We start from the raw sequence: 26,477 nt of genomic DNA, 5'->3' as shown, positions 1-26,477 counted from the left end.
TTCACCTTTTCTTTTTAGTTAAGGTTGCCACAAAATGCAAAGTTAAATGTATCCATTTGTGCTTCTCATGGAGCTAAGGCACTTTTCTCCCTTTTTGGAATTGCTTCTGGTTTCATCGTTCAAATGACTATTTCACAACTTCCTGATCTTATCTACACTTTAATTGTGTAAATGGTCTCCAATGTGTTTATGACAATGTTGGGGATTATAGATAAGTAAAGTGAATATGATATTCATTTAGTTATTTTGTTTAAAAGAATAGAAATTAAACAGAATAAAAGTGCTTTCTGTGGAAACATCTCTAAATTTAAAAAAGAAAAGAAAGATGAAATTAATTGACTATATATCCTTTTGAGATGTTTGACTTACACATGACTTTGCAAGAGTGTGTGCGACACCAAGGACTGTCTCCTTGTAACTTAGGAGAAGACAAGCATTGTTGAGAGCAAGTTCATTGGTCTAGTATTAATTAACTCTATTGTTTATGATATCTTTCTTTTGATAAACTAAACATAAGTCTGTTTTTTTGGGTAAAGATATGTTGTCAAAGGCCACATGTTCTCTCTCATCTGTGGAATCATAGGCCCAATACTAACACAAGCAATAGCACATATACATAGTTCAAATATATACAGAATATGTACCCAAAATTGGGATTGGTAGAGTAGGCTAAGGGAGGAGGAAAAAAGATTGGGAACAGTAATGAAGTACATCACCTCTGTGTAGGAATAAGACACAATGAAACACACTGAAAACTCTTGAATAACACAAGATAAGGGGAAAGGGTGAGCAAGTGCAGTGAATGGGTGTTTAAGTGGAGTGACTTAACACAATACATTTACAGGTAAAATACCAAGGCAAGAATTCCACTGAACAACAAACAGACACCTAAACAATGAAGGACACGAATGTAAAAGAGACCATGCTAAGGGGAGGGCACTAAGGGCAGGAGGAGGATAAAAGGAGAAGGTAAAAAGGTGAATGTACTGTTCTATATACATACAAATATAGAACATTCAAACCTGTGGAAATTACAGTAAGAAGAGGACTAATGTAGAAGAAAGAATAATAGAAGGAATGAACCATTTTGGAGCATAATACACATATATTTAAGGAAATATCAATGAAGTTTCCTGTAAAAGCATCATAAACAAAAATGTCTTTTTTTAAAAAATGTAGAGGTAGGTAAAGCAAGTCCTTTTGTAGGGGATGGAGGAGGAGGGCATAAGGGAAGGTTGAAGGAGGGTCAATATGGTAAAAGTACTATGATTCCTGCATGGAAATGGAACAATGAGATCTGTTGAAACTGCTGTAAAAAGTGGGGGAGGGAAGATAAAGGAGGAAGATGGAGGGGGTGAATGTAAGATATATCATAAGTACTCTATAAATGTTACAATATGCCCCTCATACAACTGTAATATGTGAATAAATCAAAGAAAGAAAAAAAATGCACAGAAACTGAAAACAAGAATGTTCCAATAATTCAAGAATATTTACACATAAAATATGATCCATAGTTTATATGACTGCTTTTTATTAACAACCAAATCTAAAAAAGATAATTTTTAAAAATTTCCTTTATTCATATGTGCATACAATGATTGGGTCATTACTCCCCTCTTCCCCCCGCCCCCTCTCTCTCACCCCCACCCCCCCACTTCCAAGCAGATGCTGTTTTTCCCTTATCTCTAATTTTGTTGAAGAGAGAGTATAAACATTAATAAGGAGGACCAGGGGCTTAAAAAAGATTACTTAAGAGGACTTGTAATTTATTTATTCAAAGGCAAATTTATGGGAAAAAGGTGTGAGATTTTCTTTCCACTTGAAAACTGTACTTTTCCCTCAATATATGCAGTTTCTTTCTCTATTGTTAAGAACAGCAAACATGACTTTTCTAAATAGTGTTCAATAACACACTATTAACAGAGTAATTCCACAAATAAAACCACAAATCACATGTAAACACTGGCGACTTGTTGGAACAAATGCTTTCATAATTTACTGTCCTATTTCTTTCATTACCAATTGTAATTTGTAATGATGTAGTAATGCATCAGAATTTAAAAAAAAAAAAGAAATCTTTGCAACAGATTTCAACTCCTTAACCCTAAAAGTTGTTAAAGCCATTTTTAATTTCATGAAGCAAAAGAGACCATTGTATACAAGATTCTATTTTAAGTCTAACCTTATTAAAAAATAAAAACAACATTAAAGAAAACTATTCTCCATTTGGAGCAAGTGGAATTTATGTTAGTAACTCCAATTAACTCTAATGAATAAATCTCAAAAGCACTGAGACGAAAAACAAAGGAGTTTTGCTATTATAGGGAATCAGAGAGAGCCTAGATATGATTTCATGTGAACTTTTGAAATGTCATTGAAAACATCAGAGTAAGTCAGTCGATACACAGAAAAATATTTTAAATTTTGGTGAAATGAATTTATATGTCACTGTAGAGTCAAATGTATGGAAAATTATTACTGTTTAAATAAAATTTTTAAAGAACTTTATTTCTTTTCTGATTTGAGTTTGAGTTGAAGAATGAAGCTAGGTGTGAGAAAAAAATTTGTAAACTTGATTGTCAGTAACATCAGTGCCCTCTAGGTTTTTGTAGAAAGGGGGAAAAAAAAACCCCACTTTTCTGACTGTTATAAACATATCTATCCCGTGGGCCTGTTGTGATATATACTTGAACCTTTTTAAATGTATGAAAAATGTCAGTAAATATTCCTTCAGTCAATTTCTGCAACAAGCATGTGAGGTATCTATTACTCTTTTATTAATGTTATATTTTTCTGTGATTATCTATTAAAAATGTGCCCAAGTTGCTCAGGTGAGCTCTGTTGATGCCTTCTCATGTCTCACAACTCCTAACCCAAGCTCTGAAAAGCCACATTGCCTTTCTTTCACTTATCACCAATTTCAATATGTGCATAAAACAGTGGCTATACAGCAGTGTCCTGAACTATCGCCAACTTCTGGACTTTCTTGTAATGATCAAAAGGAAGTAATTTAATTCTACTTTGAATAAAAACAAGTAGATATCAAATAATGAGGTATGATGTTACCAGCTTCAAATATTTGAGGTAAACTTTTTCAGAGTAGCACAGGGGAACATGAAAACCACTGAATATGCTGAAATGGTGATAATTTTGCCTTTGTTAGACACGTGTTGGTCTTAAGCCAATCAATTCTGCATGCAATTGTAAAAGAACAGGAAAATATAAAGCACTGTACAAAATACTTGAAACTCATAGATCAAAGTGTGCAAGTCATAAATAAGAATTTTGTAATAATTTTATGTCTGTAAGAAGAGTCTTCTTAGAACATGTAAATCTATTTTATTTCTTTATATTCAGCTTACATATATGGTTTAACAAAGTATTCTTAATATGCCTAGGGATTATGTTTTAAATGTTTTATGAAAGTTGTGATTTTTAAAATAATTGTAAAGGTTTTCCAAGAGATCACCCAACAACTGAGTTCAGGCCAATTTCAACATGTGCCCATTTACAAATGACAGTTTTTTTTTTTTAAAACAGTGATTACAAGCCTGAATCCTTAATTATCTCAAATGTTTTGAGAAATTTTCTAATAACGATCAGAACATTTTAATGCAATTGAGAAAAATTAATAGTTGCTACAAAATGCTAGCTACTGAAACATGTAATTTATTCCATCCACATATAAGACTTTTCATAGCTGAGTCTTAAGAAAATGGCCTCGGCTTTCAAAACAAGATTTGTTTTAAGACCAGTGTTAGAAATGACCACAATGTCACTTTGCTTTTCTTCCCTCTCTCTTTGTCTTTCTGTCCTTCTCCCCTTCTAATATTTATTAAGCACCGAATAGGTGTCAGACTGTATGCTCACTGCTTAGGACAAAAACTTGCTCCTAGTGTAATGTACATGTGAAAAATTGTTTTTTTTTCCATGTGTGTCTTTCATTAGCAAAAGTGATGTCTGCACACTCAGACCAATTAAGTCTTCATGGTGGCAAGCCAGAGAGCAGGTGCTAATTTTCACAAATGTATAAAAGCTATTATCTGTTTTTTCATTTCCTAACTCAGACTATTTATCAATAACCCCTAAGGTGCTAAATATTAAGGTGATCATCTTTGAATAAAAATGCAGAAATGCAAACTGCAGTTAAGATGTAGAGAAAAATATTTACTAATTTTGTGATGAGTAATGAAGAAAAGCTTCTTGGATTTATTGCCACAGCAAGAGTTAAGCTTTTAATGGGTAATTTTCAGAGGTAATAATGAATTTAATTTTTTAATTAAAAAAAGCAGAAGTGGTAAAGGTGTTTATGCAAAGGATAAAAGGAACAAATGCAAAGATGTGTAAAATATGTTATTTTACTAGAAAGCATAAAAATATGAAAACTGATTGCCTGATTTTTAACTCTCATAGAGAAATTAAAAATCTATCTGCTGTAGCATTCTATATAAAAAAAATTTTGCCAATGCAAAAATAACTTCCATCACAGTGTGACATAGAAATATGCATAACTGAAAGAAGAAAATAAAAATCACAGTGATAACCCTCTGTAAGTGACCCAGCCTATTTCTTTAGTGGGATTCCATCTAGACATATGGTATTTTTTTGTATATGTGTATCTTTGGTTGATTTGTTTTGAGAAGGACACATGGGACTCCAGGAATAGAATAGTACATGACTGACCTTCAGAAAAAAATTTAATTTTGTAATTTTTCTTTACTATTATTCTATTTTTCTAAAAATAACTGGATCTCAATAGATGTGAAGACACATCTATTGATCAATGTATTAAAAACTATACATGCAATTATTCACATAATATATAATTTGTTGTGATGTGCCAACCTTTCTTTTAGGTACAGACACCAGGAAGTAAGTGATCAAACAGACAATATCCCAGACCTCAAATCTGTGTGTAAAAAATTTAAAAGACATAATTAAAGAAACATACTTTTGCTTGGGGCCTATTTAAATGAGAGAGTAAAAGTGAGAGCAAGAGCCAGAGAGGGAGAAAAAGAGAGAAGATTGACTTGGAATTTTGAAACATTCTTACTTCTGCTCCAATACAAACATGATGAAATAAATCAAAATAGTAATCTCTCAATGGAATAGGTTTCATTCATTCACTCACTGCATTCATTGAACGTCTATGCAGGTTATTATCATGAGCAAGCACTGTTTTTTTTAAAGCAAGTATTAGATTGTGTTTCTATAGCTTAAACTCCTCCCCTAAAATATAGTCTAAGGTAAAACAAATGATTTCATAAGAAATTAAGTAAAAAAGAAAAACTACTCTTATATGAGTTAATATTAAAACTAACCTTCATTTTAGCATTTGTGTATTCAGATCTTTATAAATTCCTACTACTAATTTCATTCTTTGAAGAGAACCTTTTCTGTGTGGACTGATGTTTGTTCTATGTATATAAAATTTTAAAACCTTTCCATCTTTTATCTAGGTAACTTTGTTTTATGTTCTATTTATACTTCATAAAACCATTATAAGCCCATCTGGAAAAGCAATTATTTCTAAGCATCAACTAATTTGCTAGACTTCCTTCTCAATGGATATGTGGTTTCTACTTTAGACAACCAATTTCCATAGCAAATCAGGTGGATTTAGTTTCTGCATCCTTGTTTATACACAAGCTAAATTAAGAATGTTACCATCATAGGTGTAGCTACTGGCCAAATAGAAGGTGCAAGACTTAGAAGTCATAATCACATGGGCAATTAGTAGGAGCCATGTCCAGAACACAAATGCCTTGTATTTTTCTCCTACGTTCTTTCTATACATAAGGTTACAACTGAACATAAGGCGACACTTGAACAGCTCTGCAATTTAATAGCGTAATGGGAGGTGGACGAGGTGAATACTTAGAATCTGTTCTTTAGCTATCTGTTTTTATTTTGTGCAAGTCACTTAATCTGAAAGTATTTAAAGTTCCACACCTACAATGTGGAAATAATAACATCTAGCCTACTCCTCTATAAGTTCAAATGGGAAAATTTATGTGCAAGACATGAAGCTATTGCTATTTGCACCCATCAAACATTCTTGCTAGATGTCATGCTTTCATATCAATGCTGTGCTCTACTATGCTAGTTGGCATTCTAAACTTCCATTAGAGATCCAGTGGTTGAAAACCAGGTACTCAATTATTTGTGTGTCAGCCACTTACTAATGTTTACCTCCATCTGCATCAGAAAGTACAAGGTTCCTTACTTATTTTGCAAAGCACAAATAGTACCTATGTATTCTTTTTCTGCATTAGATAGACATTGGGATTTATCTTACTCTTAATAAAAGGAGAATTATATGAAAAGTTTAACAGAATTATCCATACCATGCTGGTGGTAGAATACCATAAAAGCCACGTGAATGTAGCCTGTGTGTGTGTGTGTCCACATGAGCATGTGTCCAAGGTTGTGTATACAGACATGTGTGTTAAGTATTCAGTATAAGATACAGTATTGAAAGAAAATCTAAAGCTTTGGACAAAGTCATCCACATTAGTCTCCATTTAGTTCACTTCTGTAATTATAACAGCAAAATCTACAAATTATATTTGTCAAAATTAGCAAGCTTTATGCAAACTTTCCAAAACATTTATATAGGATCACACCATTTGTTTTTATACCAAATAATTGATTTAAATCAAAATCACATGATAGAGAAAGTTTCATCTCCCTCCCTAGCCAGTATCTGTTGATTACCTCTCTCTCTCTTTCCACATATATATGAATTTTTAGTGTTTTAGTCACTAATTTTTGAAAAAATAAAATTTTTATAATATTCAGAAACTCACTTTTATAATATTCACAAACTCATTTTAAGAAAAATAGATTTTTTCCATTGGTCTGTCTCCATCTAATATGTATTTGTTATATACATGTGAATATTTTAAGTGGAGAATTTTAATTAATGTGATCATAGCATCAATATTTGACAATTTTTCTTCCAATTTTTAGGACCACTATTGAAATTTCATAAAAATACAAACTTATTGACATAAGATTATGAGAATAATAACTCAGATAAAATTTGAAATTGGCAAATATATGTCTAAAAATCATAGAATTCTAGAGGACATCTTGGAATTTACAAGGTATGTGTAAAGCTAAAATTCAGCTTTCTATGTTATCCACACTGGACATTTTGAGCAAGAAATAAACATTTACATATGTTTATCATTAAGTAAATATTTAATAAACATTGTTAAACTATTTTAGCTTCTAAATTATTTAACCCAAATAATACAGAGAAGAAAGTTCTTAGAAAGAAGTTAGGGCATGTTAGACTCCATGGATCCACTGCTCCTACATTTGTTTCCAATGTTCTCCCTCCTTTTCCTGGATTGACTATAGACCTAGGTCCCCTTGAAGTTAATGCAGGTAATGAGACACTCTTCTGGTCAATCAGATGTGTATGAAAGTTTCATGACTCTGTCTGCTTCCCATTTGTATGACCTCTTCTTTACGTGTGAGAGAAGATGTGATATCTGAATTTGTAAGAGTCATACAGTAATCATGAGAGAAAGGCCAAGAAATCTTAAAGACACGAGTCCTAATATGATTGAACTACTGTGTCAGTCTTGACAACTACTCACCACCAGACTCCTATCCATGCATAAACAAACAAAATCTCTATTTTTAAAACTACGGTTATTCAAGTTTTGGCTACTTGAAGCTGAATGCAATTCTAACCAATACAAAGGTTGAGTGGATGCAAAACATCTAGTGGTGATTTTGATCTCTGTACCCTAAGGGATATTTGGTAATGCCTAGAGACATTTTAGGGAGATATTTAGATGGTGACTGCTACAGGGTTGTTCCTGTCATCTGATGAACAACCTTTTCCATCAAAGGTTTATTCAGTTTAAAATGTCAATAGTGCCAAGGTTGAGAGACCCTTTTGTAGGGTCTCTCATGGAAAGCCCGTAGATGGCAGTCAAAGGAGTTAATACTTCTTTATATGTAATGACATCTTGCCACTGCAAGACGCTGAACAACACAGTATCATGAATAAAATGAGGAAGACAGAAAAGTAGTTTGGGGTTTTATGCAGAATGGGTGACTAGAAAAGGAGTGAAGGGGAGTAGAAGTCAAGAGTTCAGAAATCCATCTAAGAGATTCATTATTAGAACCTGATCTTTAGTGATGGAAAGATAGAAAGGAAGCAACAAATTCATAACTTATTAGGAAAAAAGATTTTAATGACAGAATGAAGAGAGTGACAGAGACTTTAAGCACATATATCAAGACTTGGTATTGGATTAACAAAATAAGGATAAACATTTCTATGAACAAAGTATTTAATAATTTTAACTGGCTATTTAAAAATGGTTAAATATTTAATCATTTATTTTAAATTTTACAGGCATTTGAACTTCTCAAAACAGTGAAAGTAGAATTTCTAATAGAAAACCTTCCTTTTATCTCCTGAGCTGGGTGAAAGGGTTAGAGGGATTTACAGAAAATACTGATGTATCCACCTTTTGAATTAAAATGTAATATATTTACTACTTAAATCCTAATGAATAAATTTTTTCTCTCTTTCAAAATATTACTATATTTTCCAGAGGTTGTAGAAAACATGAATCAATTTTTACATAGAAAGGTTTATTTTGGCTTACAGTTTTGGAGGTTCAATCCATGGTTGGTTGTCCCCATTGGATCTGAGGCAGTGGTGAGAAAGTCCATCATGGTGAGGGGTACGTGGTAGAGCACATTGCTCACCTCATAACCAGGATGCAAGAAAGGGAAGGAAGAAGAGAGAGACCAGGGTTCCTCAATTCCCTTTGATGGCATGCCTCTCAAGGGCTAAAGACCTCCCAGTAATCCTTCCTCTTGATGTTTCCACTATTTCCTGAGAGTGCTAACTAAGGTGGGGACCAAGTCTTTGGAAGATACAAATGATAGAAGTATCTTTTCAGTGAGATGAGTACAAAACAAAAATCTTCTTGAACACACATACGTAAGCATCACAGAACCTAGGAACAGACTACCAATGGTTGCCAAATAAAGACTATCTTCATGGTGGTATTGCTATGCATTCTTGCCTCATTGCAGTGCAGAAGGAGCTACACGTTTCTATTCTTGGCTACTTCTATATACTTTTCTAAAAATTTATGGCTAAACATTATGGAAAATGCATAGAGCTATCACTCATAGTGCAGCATCAGACACAGTCCACTCACTTCTGATAAAATTCTCTTGTTTCTATGAAGTCGTTAATTAAATAGTGCTCCTTAATATTATTATAGAGAGATAACTAAAGTGGGTAGACCTTATGTAAACTACAGAAGAGATGATGACTATATTACAGAGCTGACTTTTAGTAGAGTAGCAGTTTAAAGGAATATTGCAGAAACTTCATTCTTTTCTGAATCTGCCATATTTGTTCATAAAACTTAATAGAACCAAAGTGATTATCCCGTTTGTAAGCCTTTTTTTCATTCTTTATGTTCTTTACATCAAAAAGTCTAATACATTCTCTCCTCAAAGGCATAAGCTTAAATCTTGTATTAAGGAAGAACTAACAGAAAGGATATCTACTTAGAAATGCTTCTAAGCCAATTTTAGTAACTAAAATATCAATGATTCCTAAATAATATTCATACTGTAAGTATAGATTTCTAAATTACCTTTTCTCTCAATGTTGTTATTAATACGTAACAAATCCCCAATCCCAATAGATTGCCATATTTTACAGTTAATATTTTTCCTACCACAGTGACTATATTGAGGACAAAATTTTATTCAATAAGACAGGGGATTGAAGCTGCTCCCCAACTACCCGCAAGCATCCTGAAAGTTAAATAGCTTGTTTCTCCTCAAATGAAAGACTTAACTAAAATAAGCAGTATGAACAATCTCCAACTGTGAACTAATTAAAGACAATTTCCTTTCAAGGTTTTTTCAATAGATGTCATTTGTGATTTTATTTTGCTTTCCTTAAATTTTTCCTATCTTACATGCCTATTCTTTCTAAGATTTATCCTTAAATGGTACCATATTTTCATATTAAGTCAGTGTGACAGTCCAACAGGCCACACTTAATATTAAAGTATTTGCAAATTATAAAACAAGGAAGATATTATAATTTTATGGGGTTTGTAGGAACAGTTTAACTTAATAAATTGGTGACTTTATTTTTTATCAAGCCCACTCTACATTGTGGGCTTGATAAAGGATACCTAGCACAATAATAATAATAATAGTAATAAAAAGAAATTGGATCATTTTGAGGACAAGACATTTAAAAGGTGGTACATGATTTTCCATCTTTCTTTTCCACCATGAAGGAGACCAGAGAATCCCTCAGTGAAGATGGTGTAGCCAGATGACAGAAAGGAAACTGGTGCTCTCTGTTTCTTTGTTTAGGCGATCCACCCTGGAGAATCACAGGCCCCCCAGGGGACTTTAGTGAATTAGAAAAACACATCAATAGTCTTAAACCACTGAGACTTGGGTTTTTTTTTTTTCCTGAAGTACAGTCTAATCTGTCCTGATTAATACTAGAAATTGACACAAGAAGGGTGTAACTGCTGTTGAAAACAAACCAACATCCAAAAATCCTAAGCCAAAGCATTTGAATAGTAGTCTGGTGGAAGCTTAAAAGGTCATGGTTTGCATCATGATCACTTACTAAAGATCAGCAGCATTATCAGATGCTGATATTTTATCATGCTGCAATGCCAATCACATAAGCAACGAGCTCTAAACTATAGAAAACAGAACCTTGCAATTATGTGTTTGTTGCTACTTACTGGGCTTGGCAAAGCATTACAAGAAAAATGATTGGATGAAGAATATCTCAGTCTGAAAGCAGAAATTTTGGGGAAAGTTAGGGAATTATAGACCCCCTAAGACATAAAAAAAAACACTGTGGGATGGGACAGAGTCCTGTTAAAACTTGCCCTTGAGGACAAAGATCAAATTTAGAATGTGGTCTCCTCAACTGTTTAAAACCCCTGTCTAATGGAAGCGCCTGTGCGGGGAAAGTGAAATCAAGGAGACTTTCTTTCCTGAACATGACAGCCTCAGGAGAGCTCTCCTTAAATATTGAGGAGCACAAGATGTGAAAACAAAGGAAATGAAGATGTGAGAGAGGCTCAGACAACTATGGGTGTGATTTTAGGCAAACAAACTGACCTTAGCAATAGATGAGAAGTCTGTTGGGTTTTTGAGTCCTTCTTGGGTGGGGTGGCACCCATGAATTCTGTGATAGATTATTTATAACTTACTAGGCCTTGGGCTTCTAACGTTCTTCAGGCAAGACCTTAATTAAGAAGGCTGTGTGGACTGGCAGTGCAGTGCTGCTTAGCAAGTGCAAAGCCCTGAGTTCAAACCCTGAGTTCAAAAAAATAAGAAAGAAAGAAGAGAAAAGCAAGCTTTGTATCCATGACAAAGGTATATTCCACAACAACCATTTCAGACATAGTTAAGAAATATCCTGAAAATCATAAGAAACTCCTAGACCCAAGAAGAGCAATGAACAAGTTATTACTCCTTGGGAACCTGTCCAGCCATATGTAGGAGCTGATTCCTACCCCTAGGCCCAGCACGATTTCCAGATCTCAAAATTACTATGAACCAGGGATGCCTGGGCATCTGGACCTCTCCCTTTTTTTCCCTTTCTGGAATGTGCTTACTATACATCCTACCCCAATTCTACCCCAATTCACAATTAAACATTGAATGTCATGAGCCCAAGAAAATGTAGATAACTTGTGTTCTTATTTCATCAGTCTGAACCTAGAGACTGTAGCATCCTATCCTTGCCATTTGAGCTTGAGGCAATGATGAAGTAGAATCTTTTATATATTTCTTTGAGACATGTCATGTTAAGGGAGCAAAGAGACATTTTGTAACTAGAGGGTCAACCATGACAGTGGCAATTGCTACTCACTGAATAGCATATGTGGTCCCCTCATGCCAGTCCCCAAACAGGCCATTTTTCCTTTGCTGGGAGTCTTGTGTTTGTTTCTGAATAACATGCTGGTAATAAAAATAATGTTTATAACTTCTATATTAAAATACTTAACAACTAATGTGACATCCCTCTGTTCTTCCCTGTTGAAATAATTGTGTAGCACAAAAGTTAGCCAACCGAAATAAACACCAAGATGACCAGGGTCCAGGAAGATGAAATTTCAGAGAAGAACTTTCAAATAGCTGTTATACATATACCCTACTTAAGGAAATAATGAAAAAATGAAAGTAATGAGTAAAAAATAGGAAATGTCAGTAGAGGGTAATAAAATTATGAGAATATGAATAATGTAAATGAAGTAATTATCCTTCATAAAAAGTAAACTTTATTAAATACAGATGCAACTACACATTGCCTATGTGAGATGAACTTTATTTATTTATTTAGTACTGGGGATTGAACTCAGAGCCTCACACTCAAGCACTCTACCACTTGAGATATGACCACAACCCTTAAAAAATGTAAGCACAGCATTTTAAAAAAATGTTGCTTTTAAGGTGTTGCTAACTTTTGCCTGGGCTGGCCTTGAACTCTAGATTCTCCTATCATTCTTCAGTGTGGGTGGGATTATAAGTGTGTACCACCATGCCCAGTTGAGATGAACTTTAAATATAAGGATCCAGAGAAACAAACTAAATTGCTGGAAGACATACCATGCAGATATAAGCATAAATAAATCAAAAAGGCTATATAAATATCAGACAAAGTATACATTAAGACAAAGAGTATTTCATGAAGATAAAAGGGTCACTTGATTAGAAAGATAAAACATTCATAAATACGCATGGACCTCTAACAGAGCTTTGCAATACATGACAGAGCTTCAAAACACATGAAGCAAAGAAAGAAAAGGCTAAGTCTATGAACATAGTTGGGGAATTTAATACCCCTCTCTCAGTAATTGATAGAATAACTAGACAAAAGCAATCACTAAGTTTATGGAAGTTATGGACAACAGCATTTATCTTGACATCACTGAGATTATAGAATGATATTTCTAACAACTGTAGAATATACACTTCAAATGTACAGGGAACTTCCACCTAAATAAACAATACATTACACCACAGTATAAAGTCATAGTAAATTCAAGCAAATAAATTTGTATATTCTGTGATCATTGTAAATCAATGACACTAAGCTATCTAGAAAATCCTTGTATATTTGTGAATTAAGCAACATACTTCTTAATATCTCATGGGTTAAAAGAAGTTCAAGGGAAATTTGAACATATAGGTTAAGATGAAAATGAAAAAGTAAAATATTGAAATTTGTTTAATATACATAAAGCTATTCTTAAATAGATAATACACAGCTTTTATATGCTTGTATTAGAAAAAAGGAGAAAGATTTAAAATCAATGAGCTAAATTTTCACTTTAAGAAGCTAAAAAAAAAAAGAAGATAAGTTTAGCTCCAAATCAGAACACAAAGGAAATAATGAGAATAAAAGTCAATTTGAAAATGGTAATGAAGGGAATTTCAGATTTATTTATTACTTTCTGGTGGTATAATCTCAAATGAAAAAGGTTAAGAGAAAAAAAGTTACAAATATGTAGTGTGTTTAGACCCGTCCTCTGAAATATCAGATATCCCAAAGCAGGCTTTTGTCACGTACTTTTGGGGACACACTTGATTGTTGGCTTTATTGTGGATTAGATGTGAAGAGAAGGAACCAGTGGATGGAGCTAGTATTTGACATAGGGCCAGGAGCACAGACCAGTCCACCGAGACGTGGAAAGGATTCAGAAGCATAAAATTGCCCAAGTACTGGGGGTATTTCATGGTGGTTAACTGATTGGAAAAGTTGATGACTCATGCTTAGTTGTACATACAATGAGGCATTTAAAATGCATTTTATCAAGGACTATTTCCACTGCATATAGAGAAATTTTATTTTTAAATTGCCACAATATTTCAACACAAACCTTTGGTATAAGAAGCAAGAAACTCTGGTTATCTTTGCAGACAGAGAATATGTTTATGATTGAGCATCTAGAAAAGCTTTTTCTTTTAAATAACTTGAAATATATGTGGAAATATTGCACATCAAGGAAAATAATCTCTCAGGTTGAAAAGTAACTACGCATGTAAAAGCAAAGTCATGCTGACCACCTTGTCTGTGATTTTAATTCTGCTTCTGCTTTGCTGGACTATTCCAGAGCCTTATTCTGGCAAATTCTTTTTCAATAAACCTGCTTTCTCCATTTATTTCTCTATCATTTTTAGCCCCCTCTACTTTCTCTGTGGTACAAGTAGAATTGAATGATTTGGGCAGGAGCTGGAGCTGTGGTCAGAGACAGAAGATTTTCACTACAGGGGTTTCTGATCTTGCTTTCTAAAAGACAGAATCAAGTCAAAAACAATACCTAATTCTCCTGCTTCTATGTCAAAGACTAGTACCAAGTTTTCCACAAAATCATGTGTCTTTAGCTCATAAAATCCAATTCCAGGAAAAAAAAAGTGATCATCTTATTCCTATATTTATCTTAGGAAGGACAAATAGAGATGAACAGTTTCTATCAAATATATACTGAATTCAGAACAAAATACATATCAATATGATTTCTAGGTACCCTATTGGTTTAAATGTGCCTAGAATTTCTCCTTTTGTTGTTATCACTTTTCTGATAACCGAATGAATCAGAAAGATGTTACAAAGAGCATCACCATATAGCATTATTTCCTCTTCTTAGATACATACTTAATTTCTGTGATTGATCTTCCAAATTAAATAAAGAAATACTTTTTCCTTTGACTTTTCAGTCAATTTAAGCAGTTACATTTCTTGCATTTAACAATATTTTAATGAAGTAATAATAAAACCAACTATGTCTCCCCAAGTCTACATAGTTATTAGGTTCTATGATTTGTACTACCCTGGTCATTAATGAACTGATATGGTTTAGTTGTTATCAAGCAGTTTGGGATGATATTAAATATAGACTAAAATGCTAGAAAATACTGAGTATCATTGAAGTCACTTTCAACATTATGAAATGTCAACAAGTCCTTTTTTTTTTTCCTTAAAGCAATCCAGCAATGATGTTTTCATGTTTCAATACATAGGCATAGACAATTCCTTGCTGCTGACCTTAACATAAAATTTTTCTGGGACCAAGATGGTATTCCTATTCTTGAGTCATTACCTTGGATTTCAGAAGCATCCTATATTGATTTGAAGCTCTCACTTATGGCTTTTTAGGCATTTCATGGTTTAAATATTCTATACCTTTCAGATTGATTACTTCTATATTATCTGTCACTCTTTTTATTGCCAGAGCAGGGGCTGCTTTCTGCTCTGTTGTCACAAATGGATTCCCATGAGGCTAACACTTTTCATGCATCTTGCCAGCAGAAATTGCTACTTCTTGAAGTAAGTAATTTGGAGCCTCTTACAGCTTTATAAAACGTAGGTGTAACATTTTTTCCACTGGTTCTGTAATGCTCACTTATCTGAGGGTTTTGTTCTGAAGCTAATAAATGATTCTGGAACAACTTTTGTAAACATGCTTGCTTCTTGATAATAGTGTTGCCTTTATCTATCTCCTTTTCTTAAAGTATGTCAAACAAGCAGATACCATTTCTGTAATTCAACAGCTGCTTAAATTGCTTTCTTATCACAATTTTGAAGACTTTTCTAATGTCATTTGTGTGCCTTCCCAAAGTGGATGACTATATTTCTATGGTGCAGTCTAATTTGCAGAGATTCTCTGTGATCTTATTGGTATAGCTTCCTTCTTTACCATAAGGAAAATGATGGTATCTCTGGAATTTCATCAGCAAATGTCTGCCCTCAATCTACCATGGCACAAACCTGGGTATTGAATGTGAATTTGATATTTTGCATTTCATTATCATAAACTGACCTAGGTCAATTGAAAATTAAATGTCATATGTTCTAAGACAGCAATGGAAAGTGGGTTTTAATTTTGGAATTTAAAAAATAACTAATATTTGTACAAACAATAAACATCATAATTTAAGAAAAAGAAGATATTAAGACCACTGATATTTTAATGGCAAATGCTATTATTCCCAAAATGTTGTACATCAGTATTTTAAACATTGTTCAGAATTGCACAATGTTGGACCTGATGGATCTTTCAATCTATCGAGTTCAAATTCTTTACTTCAAAGACAATGATTTGTATAAGGATAAGTATTTAGTGAAAGGAATAGGACTTTCAATACTTTTAAAAATAATATGACTAGGAAATTTTCTCCCCATTAATGCACTAGAATTTTTCCAAGTTACTATTAGAATGAAGACAAAAAACTGGAAGAATTTTCTAAAATCCCCTTGTATTTATGAAATGCCCAGGCTCATCTCCAATTTAAAGGTTATTTAATTCCTAAAAGTACATCATTTGAATGTGATAGGTTTTATGGGCTGACAACCTGACAGTAGTTACTTTCTTGAAACTGGATGAGGACAGCTTATTGTCATATGATAATTTGTAATAATTAGCGTGCATAATAGAAGCAACTCACCTTTTCATAAGAACTTTGTTCTTATGAATACCTAACAGATTCTGCCACATGGAATGATGGAAACCATATGACTAATTTATGATGGGTCACAGTTATACATTTGTGGGCCACAAGCACTCCGTGGTCTGTGTAATGAAGGGCAAAAGTATAAAAACTGTTTATAACAAAAAACAATTTGCCAGGTGTTGGCTCTTTTGTTGTAGAAGATCGTATCATTTAATTCTTCTCTTTAGGAAATTACTAGGAGGCAAAAATGTAAAATATCATTCCCTACTGCCTTGTTATTGAACATCGTTGTATTAGTTTGCTAATGCAGCTATAACAAATACCACAAAATTAGTGCTCAAAACAATAGGAATTTCTACAGTTCCGAAAGTTGGAAAACAGAAATAAGCACAATGGGACTAAAATCAAGGTATAAGCAGATGTGGTTCCTTCTGGAGGCTTGAGAAAAGAATCCATTTCCCTGGCAGGTGGCTCCACATCTCATTTTGCTTCTTATTGTCTGGTTGCTCCTTCCTTCTGTTGTCAAATCTCTCTCCCTGTCTAATAAGGGCACTTGTGATAACAGTTAAGGCAAACCCATGTAACCCAGAATAATCTCTCCATTTCACAAATCCTTAATTTAAAAGATCTTTAAACTGCTAAGATTCCATTCACAGATTCCAGTGAATCTGGAAGGACCATTTTAGGCTATCTCAATTAACACTAATTTTAAGGCATATATTCTCATGTAAGAATCTAGGTGTGAGAATAAGTAGGCTTTTAAATACACTGTTTTTTGGGGGGTAGTTATTTAACTCTAATCTAGCCATAAACTCTATCTACTCCATTACTTCTAACAGAGTAGGTGACCTCTTGACTCAGTAATGAAAGCATTTCTGCCATCAGAGTAAGACAGTAGTTATATGTTACAAGAAATGCCTTCAACCCTCTCTTTTGAAACTTAGCAGGGTTGAGAGCAAGAAGACACTCGCCCAAGAAATGACTCAAAAGAGGAAAGCTTTGGCATATAGCCCTCTGGAAAGCCCCTCACCCCCATTTTCCCATACAAATGAGTTTTGCTTCAGTGATTCATGATAGCTGGGAGGAGATAATCTACTTCCAAAGATCTAATCCTGGTGTATAATTTATATCAGATTAAGCTATTTTTATTCATCTTCACAACCCACTCTTGGCACAGTGTTTGACAAATGAAAGTTATTGAATTATGTTCTTGAACTGAAATAAACATTTAAATTTTTGTCCATAGATGGCCCCCTTTATTTTGAAATGCGTGTTTTTTTAACTGGTAAACAGTACATGATTTAATTAAAACTTACCCATGCTACAAATAATTACAAATATTACTAATTTCATTTGCCTATTACCACTCATTTTATCTTGAGTTTTACATAAACACACATACATATCTATCTATCTATCTATTTATCTATCTATATATGATGTTTATATCACTTGATTCTCAGTCTTGCCCTAAACAAGTAGAAATTTCATAGTTTAAATCTTTGATGGTCTCTTTAATCATAGAATGTAGGTTAATAACACAGTTATTTTTCCTACCACTCTGTCAATCAAGAGATCAGGATGTTGTCACTTAGGTTCAAGATTCATTTCTTAGTTAAAGGTCAGCATCATTTGCTGACAGAACAAAATCCTTACTAAATAGAACAAAATCCTTGCTAAATCGCTTTCTTGGATCTGGTTCCAGTCAAAGCTCACATCTTGTGTCAAGAATGCCTCTTTTATAAGGAGTCTAAGTCTTTACCTACTAGTCTTAGTTTGTGGATTTGGATAACACTTTCTAAGCTGTGTAAGCACCTATAGTATCTCCACTCTACATAGCTCATGCCTACTAAATTCCCATTCACTCAACTCTTCATTGCATCTTTAAAAAAAAAAAAATCACATTTTTAGAGAGTGTGGCTCAAGTGGTAGAGCACCTGCATAGCAAAATCACCCTATTAATTCTACCTTTTCTAGATCTTCAAAAAAGGAAAAATGGTCACAATGATTATAAAATACGTAACTTTAGAGAAAATTATTCTATTTCCTACATAAGTAAAAAATTCTTAAAATAGAAATTTTAAAACCAAAATAATATTAACTGTATGGTCTTGTCAGATAGAGGGTTTTTAAAGAACAGGGCTCTAACCAGAAGCTACCGAGAGGTTTAAGAAAATAAGAAGCGGAAAGAAAAATGGAGTTCTAGGAACAAAGAATAGTGAAGTTAAGTGATCAACAACTGCAGACACTGGAAAAGCAAAGGTCTCCTAAGGAAAGCCTTTTAGAGCATAAAAAGCCTAATCCCTGAAAATATACAAAGCATTTTATCAGTTTCCCATGCCCAGTTTCCACATTATACTTCTTAAGCTATCACATGGGCACCAAGCCTAATGAAAACTACAGGTGTGAAGGACTAGAGAAAACTGGTGACACATTCTGTTAGAATTTAGCTCTACACAATACAAAAAAGTCTATTGCCTGTACTATAGTTTTTCAAATTCTTTCCTACAAGGCTCATGTCCTCTCCTTTAATGACAGCCTTGCTACTCATATGATAGAGGTATAATCTTGGGTTCTCACTGAGCTTACTTGCAACTTGAATTGTCTCAAAAATTTCTTATGACAAGAGGGGATGGAAAAAAATTCATCTCTTGATCTTTAAAAAAACAAAGGTTTAGAATTACCATAAGGTTCCATTTATGATTATCCTCAGATTTTCTAAAGATAAGAATTAGTCAAGCCTGATTTGTAACAATGATTATTCTGAGCTATGAAGGTAACTCAGTTAATATTATCAATATAATTTTAATAAACCTTTTTGAATGTTAAGCTTTCAGAAGTCAAAGGTTAAAATATATATGTATCTATATTTGTCAATACCTAATAATTAAGCCAGAGTACATGCAATCTATACACAAACTCCCAATCTTAGGGCATTGGCTTAATTTCAATATATGCTTTCTACAATGAGTAAAGTGATAATGATACACCATCATAGCAAACTAGTGCCCTGGAATACAAGATGAAATCAGAATTCATTTTTTCTTATCAAACTATGATCTGTCTATTTCTTATGAATTATTACAAAAACTCAAGTACTGGATTAAAAAAGAAAACAAGAGTGCACTACCTTGGATGACCAGATTTAATATGCAAGAAGTCAATTCTGCTTTTCGTTACTTTTTTCCACACATTTCAACTTTACTGAGTTGCAATATCTATCTTGTAATGATTTTCATTTTTATAAAATAATAATAGTGAATAGTCATGAAAGTTTGGCAGCCAAAACTAATCACATGTATTAAAAAGTACTATAGAAGTAAAATCTTGCCGGGTGCCAGTGGCTCACACCTGTAATCCTAGCTACTCAGGAGGCAGAGATCAGGAGGATTATTGTTCAAAGTCAGCCCAGACAAAGAGTTCGCAAAACCCTATCTTGAAAAAGCCCATCACTAAAAAGGGCTGGTGGAGTGGCTCAAGGTATAGGCCTGAGTTCAAACCCCAGTGCAGATTAAAAAAAAAAAAAGAAGTGAAATATACCTTGATGTCAGAATTTTTTTCATCAAGTGTTAGTTAAATCTAGTACCATTTAAAAGACATAGTTACAGAGCAATGATTTTTCCTAACTTACTGCATGAAAAACATTGCATCTTGGAAAGTCAAGAGTGAAAATTTCAGGGGTGAGGATGTAGCTCGGTGGTAGAGTTGCTTGAGGCCCTGCATTTGATCCCAGCATTGCCCCTCCCCTCCAAAAAAAAGGGTGAAAATCTTTGATGTAATAGCAGCTGAGTATCAAAATGTGTGTAACTACATGACTCACTTTTAAAACTCACCATCAAAACCTTTCTTCTATTTCTACAGAGATCTATGATCAAAACTGGGTTTCCTACATGAGTAAAATTTGTCTAGATGAATCATTCTCTAATGTTTTGTTTTCAGAATGCATTTTCACTCTCAAAAATTATTATTTAGGGACCCAAAGGGGTCTTGGTGAGTTTCATTTGTCACTATTTACCATTATGGATATAAAAGAAATTATAAATATATGTATTATTTCATTAAAATATCAGTAAGGAATAGCGTGTTTATTCATATGTGCATACAATGCTTGGGTCATTTCTCCCCCCACCCCCTCCCTTACCACCCACTCCGCCTCCTCCTCTCCCCCCCACACCTTCGATACCCGGCAGAAACTATTTTGGTGGTGGTGTTGCTAAATATTGGTGGCAAGAGTGCCACTCTTTCACATATTTTCATATCTCTTTCAAGTCTAGCTTAATAAAAAAGAGATAGATTAGCTTATCTTCTTCCCCATTGACTACATTGCCAAATGTTGATTTGGTTATAGTAACTGGAGGAAAAACTCTGGATATGGGAGGGGATTTTTTTTCAATGTTTTTAGATCAGTGTGGGAGTTTTTCTCTGATGTTACACTAAAATTCAACCAGTGGTAATTTCTTTAACATTATTTGTATTTTGAAGTCTGAAGTCATGTCAGTGAACTTCCCAGTTACATTAAGATCCATTGGTAACCTCATGCATTAGTCATTTGAAATGAATTATGCAGATCATCCCTTTTTTGTTGTCTCATGCATGCAAGGCAAATGCTCTGTGCTCTTCCAATGAGCAATATGTCCACAATATTGACATATTCATTATTCAGTATTAAAACCATGTTTGTTAATATCATGCTTTGTTCATTAGAAAAAAATTTTTACCTTTTGAAAAGGTGTCAAGTCCACAGTAGGATATAAAAGCCTTCCAACATTCTAATTTTCACTTGTAATTTAAAATTTTTTCATTGGCAACAAATACTGCAACTTGTTTTCGTTGATATGACAGGCTTATTTTGTTCATTTTCAAGAAAATTTTATCAAGTAGTTGAGTCTGAATAAACACAGTTTGCCTTTCAATTGGTCTGTGAAGTAAAAGTGGTGTTCTATACAAATGTGGCTAGTTCACTTCACAACTCTAAGTACCAAGCAAGTGCTTTTCCTGGAGACAGCCTACTTTGGTGTGCTGCAAAAGTGTCTTATGTGTTCTTATTCTGTCACAAAGCATATTAAAAAGACATGTACTCAAGTGTTGAATCGAATGCAATTAATATTTACACCACCACCAAGTAAATTCTTAATTAAAACTGGCCATGCAAAGGCATGGGACGAGGAACACAATGAGTAGTGCTGGTGCCACTGCTTGATTCATACTAAGGTACCAGCAGGTTTCCCCACCATTATTCTTCACCATGAGGACAAATGTCAACACACTGAAAAGGAGCAGATGTCTTAGTATTATTTGAAAATAGTTTATGTCTTGTAGTGCCTTTGTTTCAAAAAAGGGTCTTATGGAAACTCAAGGGCTTGTAAATCATATTTGAAGAACTGCTGGCCAAACAACAAAAGACACAGAGCAAGTAGAGAAAAATACTTGCTAACATGTGCAAAATGTTTTTTTTTTTGTAAATGAAAAAGTCAGTATTTTCTGCATATGTTTTTATAAACAATCAATTTAAACATAGATATTAAAAAGTAAATATTAGGGCTGAGCACGGTGGTTTGTGTCTATAATACCAGCTACTCTAGAGGTGGAGTTAGGGAGTATCACCATTAGACAACATCTCAGGCAAAGTTATCAATACCCTTCTTAATCAATAAGCCAGATGTGGTGGTGCATACCTGTGATCCTAGGTACATGGGAAGTCCTAGGTAAGAGGATCATAGATAAAGGCTGGTCCAGGACAAAAAGTGAGTCCTGACCTGAAAAAATAACTAAAAAATAAAAAAGGGGCTGAGCAGGGGCTGACTCATGTGTTAAAGTGCCTGCCTAGTAAGTGTGAGGGCCTGAGTTTAAACCCTGTACCGCCAAAAAAAAAAAAAAAGAAAAATGAATGAATAACTATTAGAAATAAATCTGCAAACATGAGCTGAAAACAGATCATCATTCGCAAGGGCGTTTGAAATATGAACTGGGGATACAGATATCATACTGATGAGAAGTTTGGTAGTATACATTTTCACCTGAAATTTACTTAGTAATATGTCTGAAAGCTGTAAAAAATTAGAACACAGAGCTCCATCATTATTTTAAAGTGTTTACTCATAGTGTATAAATATTTTGAGCAGACAGAACTTGTTTGAACCCAAAATATTTCAATAATTGAAAAAAATAAAATAATTCCTGTTAGAAGTACTGCATGCGATTTGCTTGTTCAAATGTTTAAGTAGTATTTATCAGATTTGTCAGCCTACATCCAGTTGTGGGCTTTGACAGTTATGGTTCGGTGTGTTCAGAGTATATGGTTATCTTATGTTATCATGAGGGTAAAATGGTCACTTACATCTGGATAGACCAGCAGTGGCCATTGCCCAATAGCTGGAAGTGTTCTACTTAAATCACTGCATTAATATATCAGATTATTGAATCCATGTATCTAAAACTGTGGTAAACTAAGGAAATTTGCAAAGAGAATACATTCATTTTGAGCTATTCAAGTTTCTTTCTCGATCAGGCATTAAAACCTAAGTAAAATATGCATTCAAATCACACCTGTTTCAGTTTCTCAAAAGTGCAATTTCAGCTAATTTAACAATTCATTCCTCTTAGGGATACATTTTACTGGGAGATTTAAGCTAGTGAGATCAGCCTGAGTAAATCATGCAGTTAACTGATTTTTGATAATAGAAAAATTTGGCTGGTTGGGAATGCTTAAAGAGTGTGGAAGAGCAGAATGCAGTGGGTCACTAAAAAAGAATTCTGCTTCTATAACCAGGAGGCAAAGGCCCGGGTTTCATGTCACTAACTTCAAGTGTCATTCTCTAACAACCTATTCTTGGTCTATTACCCAAAAACAAGAATTAGAAAGTTGACAGAAATAATAAATCCAGGGTTACACAGAAATATAATGCAGAGGGGTGGTTGACTATAACCAGCTTTTTATTCCTTGTGTCAGATTCTGACCGTGAGTTTAAAATTCTTAGAAAAATGATATTTATTTGAGAGGCTGGATAGGCAGAGAGCTGTTTCCTGGCTAGTCATGTCCAGCTATAAGCTTCAGAATAGCTAAACAGTGTTCTGTCCCTATAGCATGGGGATGCGTAGTGATGTAGTCACTATTGTAGTGTGTGGAGGAAGCTAATGTCATCACTTTCAATTCAATCATAAAGTGTTATCTGGTTCCTTTTGGTGGTCAGTTTAGGAGCATCTCCATTCATCAGTGCTTTAAAATAATGCTCGTCAACTTTAAATAGCAAGCAAGACCTCCCTCAACTTCTGCAGACACATAATACTAGCTGACCTACCTTCCTCAAAACAAACACGACATTCATTAAGTTCAAAGATGTCAGGTTTTGTGGTAGTGTCCAAGCATTTGTCTTGTGAATTGGCTCCTCTGCTGTATGGAAGGTGAGGAACACCATGAAACATTTCCCCAGGGAAATACCACCCCCCCCCGCCCAGCCACTCTTTACAATCTGTGTGTGAGGCATGTGATTTCAGGATGTTCAAGGTCCTCTATAGCCCAGAGTCACGTGTTTGTGAAATATTGGACCAGGTTAACAAGAAAGGCTGTGAAACTTGAGCATAAATGTTTCTGTTTCCCCCCTGAGGTTTAATACGGATGTGTCTCTTTGGGGAATCTACTTAGTTATTATTTTTTTTTGTTTTAATAATCACAAAATGAAGTAACTACTCTGAAAAATACAACTTAAAATCTGCAGCTCCAGCTTTTAAAATGTTTAAGTGTTATGATATCTAGAAGAAAAATACAGTGACTTCAACTGTGAGAGAATATTTTAACATTCTATCCAGATGGCACCAAGTTTTGGCTAACAGAAAAATAATAAGCACTGTAAAATATAACTGCAGGTTAAATTTACAAAGAGAGGTTTAAGAAATATAAGTGTAGATAGAAATGAAGGGAGTGTTCAAATGGTTACAAAATTAGTATCAATTTAGGTCACATACAGAAACTGCTTACTATAGCTCAAGCTTTTCTATCACGGAACTAGCAGATTTTGTGTATCTTGATTTGACAGGAAATCCAATTAAAAGGATGTTTCAGTTTATTAATAATGTATTGCATGATTCTGACCATCTTACAATAACTTCATCTTATCACAGCATATTCTTTCCTAGAAAAATATTTTTTCTCTCTTATGTTCTTGTATGTCTATGAATCGCTTATCCAGACTAGACTATAAACTAACCAAAAATGGTCTTTTTTTTCGCTCTTTTTGTATTGTAGTATTTTGTATATGCCAGGTTTTCTTTCCATCTTTCTCTATTTCCCACTCTATTTTGAGAATCGGAATCAAATTTATTTATAGCATGAGCACAATAGAAAACGATGTACTGAAACTAGCTGAGGAAAAAGAGAGAGAAAGGGAGAGAGAGAGAGAGAGAGAGAGAGAGAGAGAGAGAGAGAGAGAGAGAGAGAGAGAGAGAGCACATTGGGCATAAAATAGATCTTATCTACTTTTTGCCAGCAAGTCCCAAGTTTAAATCTAAATTTTCTAGTAGACACTACTAAAAGGGAAACCCAGTCAGTTCAGTGCCCCAGAGATCAAACAAACAGAATCAACAGGATACTTTTCATTATTCCTGACACTTACACCTGACAGAAACTTCTGGTCCTATAGTAGATACTGTGAACTTAATGGATAACCTCTTCTTTCATTATAATGAACACGGCAATGGGTTTCATAGGGGCCATTTCTTACAGGGACCCTCAAGGTAGTAATTCTATAGAGAAGAGGTAATACAAGATCAAGGAGCAGCTTTCTGCTGGTCTGATTTAATTCAAGAAGAGCTTTTATATTATCTAAAGGAATGGATTACTGAACAGCCATTCCTACTGCAAGAATAATAGCTAGCAATGCATTGAATTCCTTGTACTATTTATTTTATTTCTTATATCCAACTATATTTCCTTATGCTATGATTCTCTTTAAAACAAAGCAGCCCTATTCTTTTTCTAATATGATTGGTAAGATACACATTTCCTAGACATATCTGTCTTTGACCTCTGCGTTATCCATAATTATATAAGTAGTTGGAAAAAATCTCTTATCTCTAGAGAATTCATGATTCAGCTAGCCTTAAATATATCAATTATATACTTATGTTGCAAGTTTAAATAAATACAAATGTATACAAAATAGAATATAAATCCACCAAACACTATTTAAAAGTGGGGAGAGGACAGGGGGAGGAATAGGAAAAGGGGATGAACTTGTTCAAAGTACATTGTGCACTGTGCATATGTATGGAATTATCATAACAAACCTGCCTTACATTATGGATGTGTGCTAATGCAAAAAGAATATGAAATTTAAAAAGAAAGCCATTAAATTTATTAGAATCATAAAAAGCAAAAGATAATATAAATATGAAATATATAAATAAAATGTTTAAAGTTAGCTGGAGTTGAAGTTGAATAATCATGAAAAGCACATGTGCTTACATATTTACAATTATATTTATATACCTTTGAAATGTGGATTAAAATCTTATTGGTGGTATTCCACTTTGACCAAATCTCATGGCTTCTCTATCCTAAGAAAAGCCCAACCCCTGATGCTTTTAGATTATTTTATTATTTTCTTATCCTTGCAACTGAATTTGGTTTATAATCTTGTCTTCTAGATGAGATAAGGCTTCTTGAAGGTGTTTTCAAAGTTTATTCTCTCTGGGAATCCACTTCACAAAACATATTTTGCTTTATAACATACATTTTGGCTCCTTCCAAGATGTAGGTTTTATTTGTGGTTCCAATGAGGAAAGCATGAGTCTTATTTTATTTTCATTTATAAAGGAATTTGTATGTTCTAAATATTCCCTTAACTGAGATAAGCTTTGGTTTTTTCTTTTCCTAACAAATAATCCAAGATTCTTAATTACTCACATGCAACCTTCCAGTATCAAAATTTCACACTTCTCCTGAGAATATGAAATTAATCTTTTATGAATAGTCATTTTCT

Source organism: Castor canadensis, chromosome 4 (genome assembly GCF_047511655.1).
Source record: "Castor canadensis chromosome 4, mCasCan1.hap1v2, whole genome shotgun sequence".
NCBI lineage: Eukaryota > Metazoa > Chordata > Mammalia > Rodentia > Castoridae > Castor > Castor canadensis.
The sequence above is the reverse complement of the archived record's forward strand: the minus strand, read 5'-3'. Positions refer to the sequence as shown.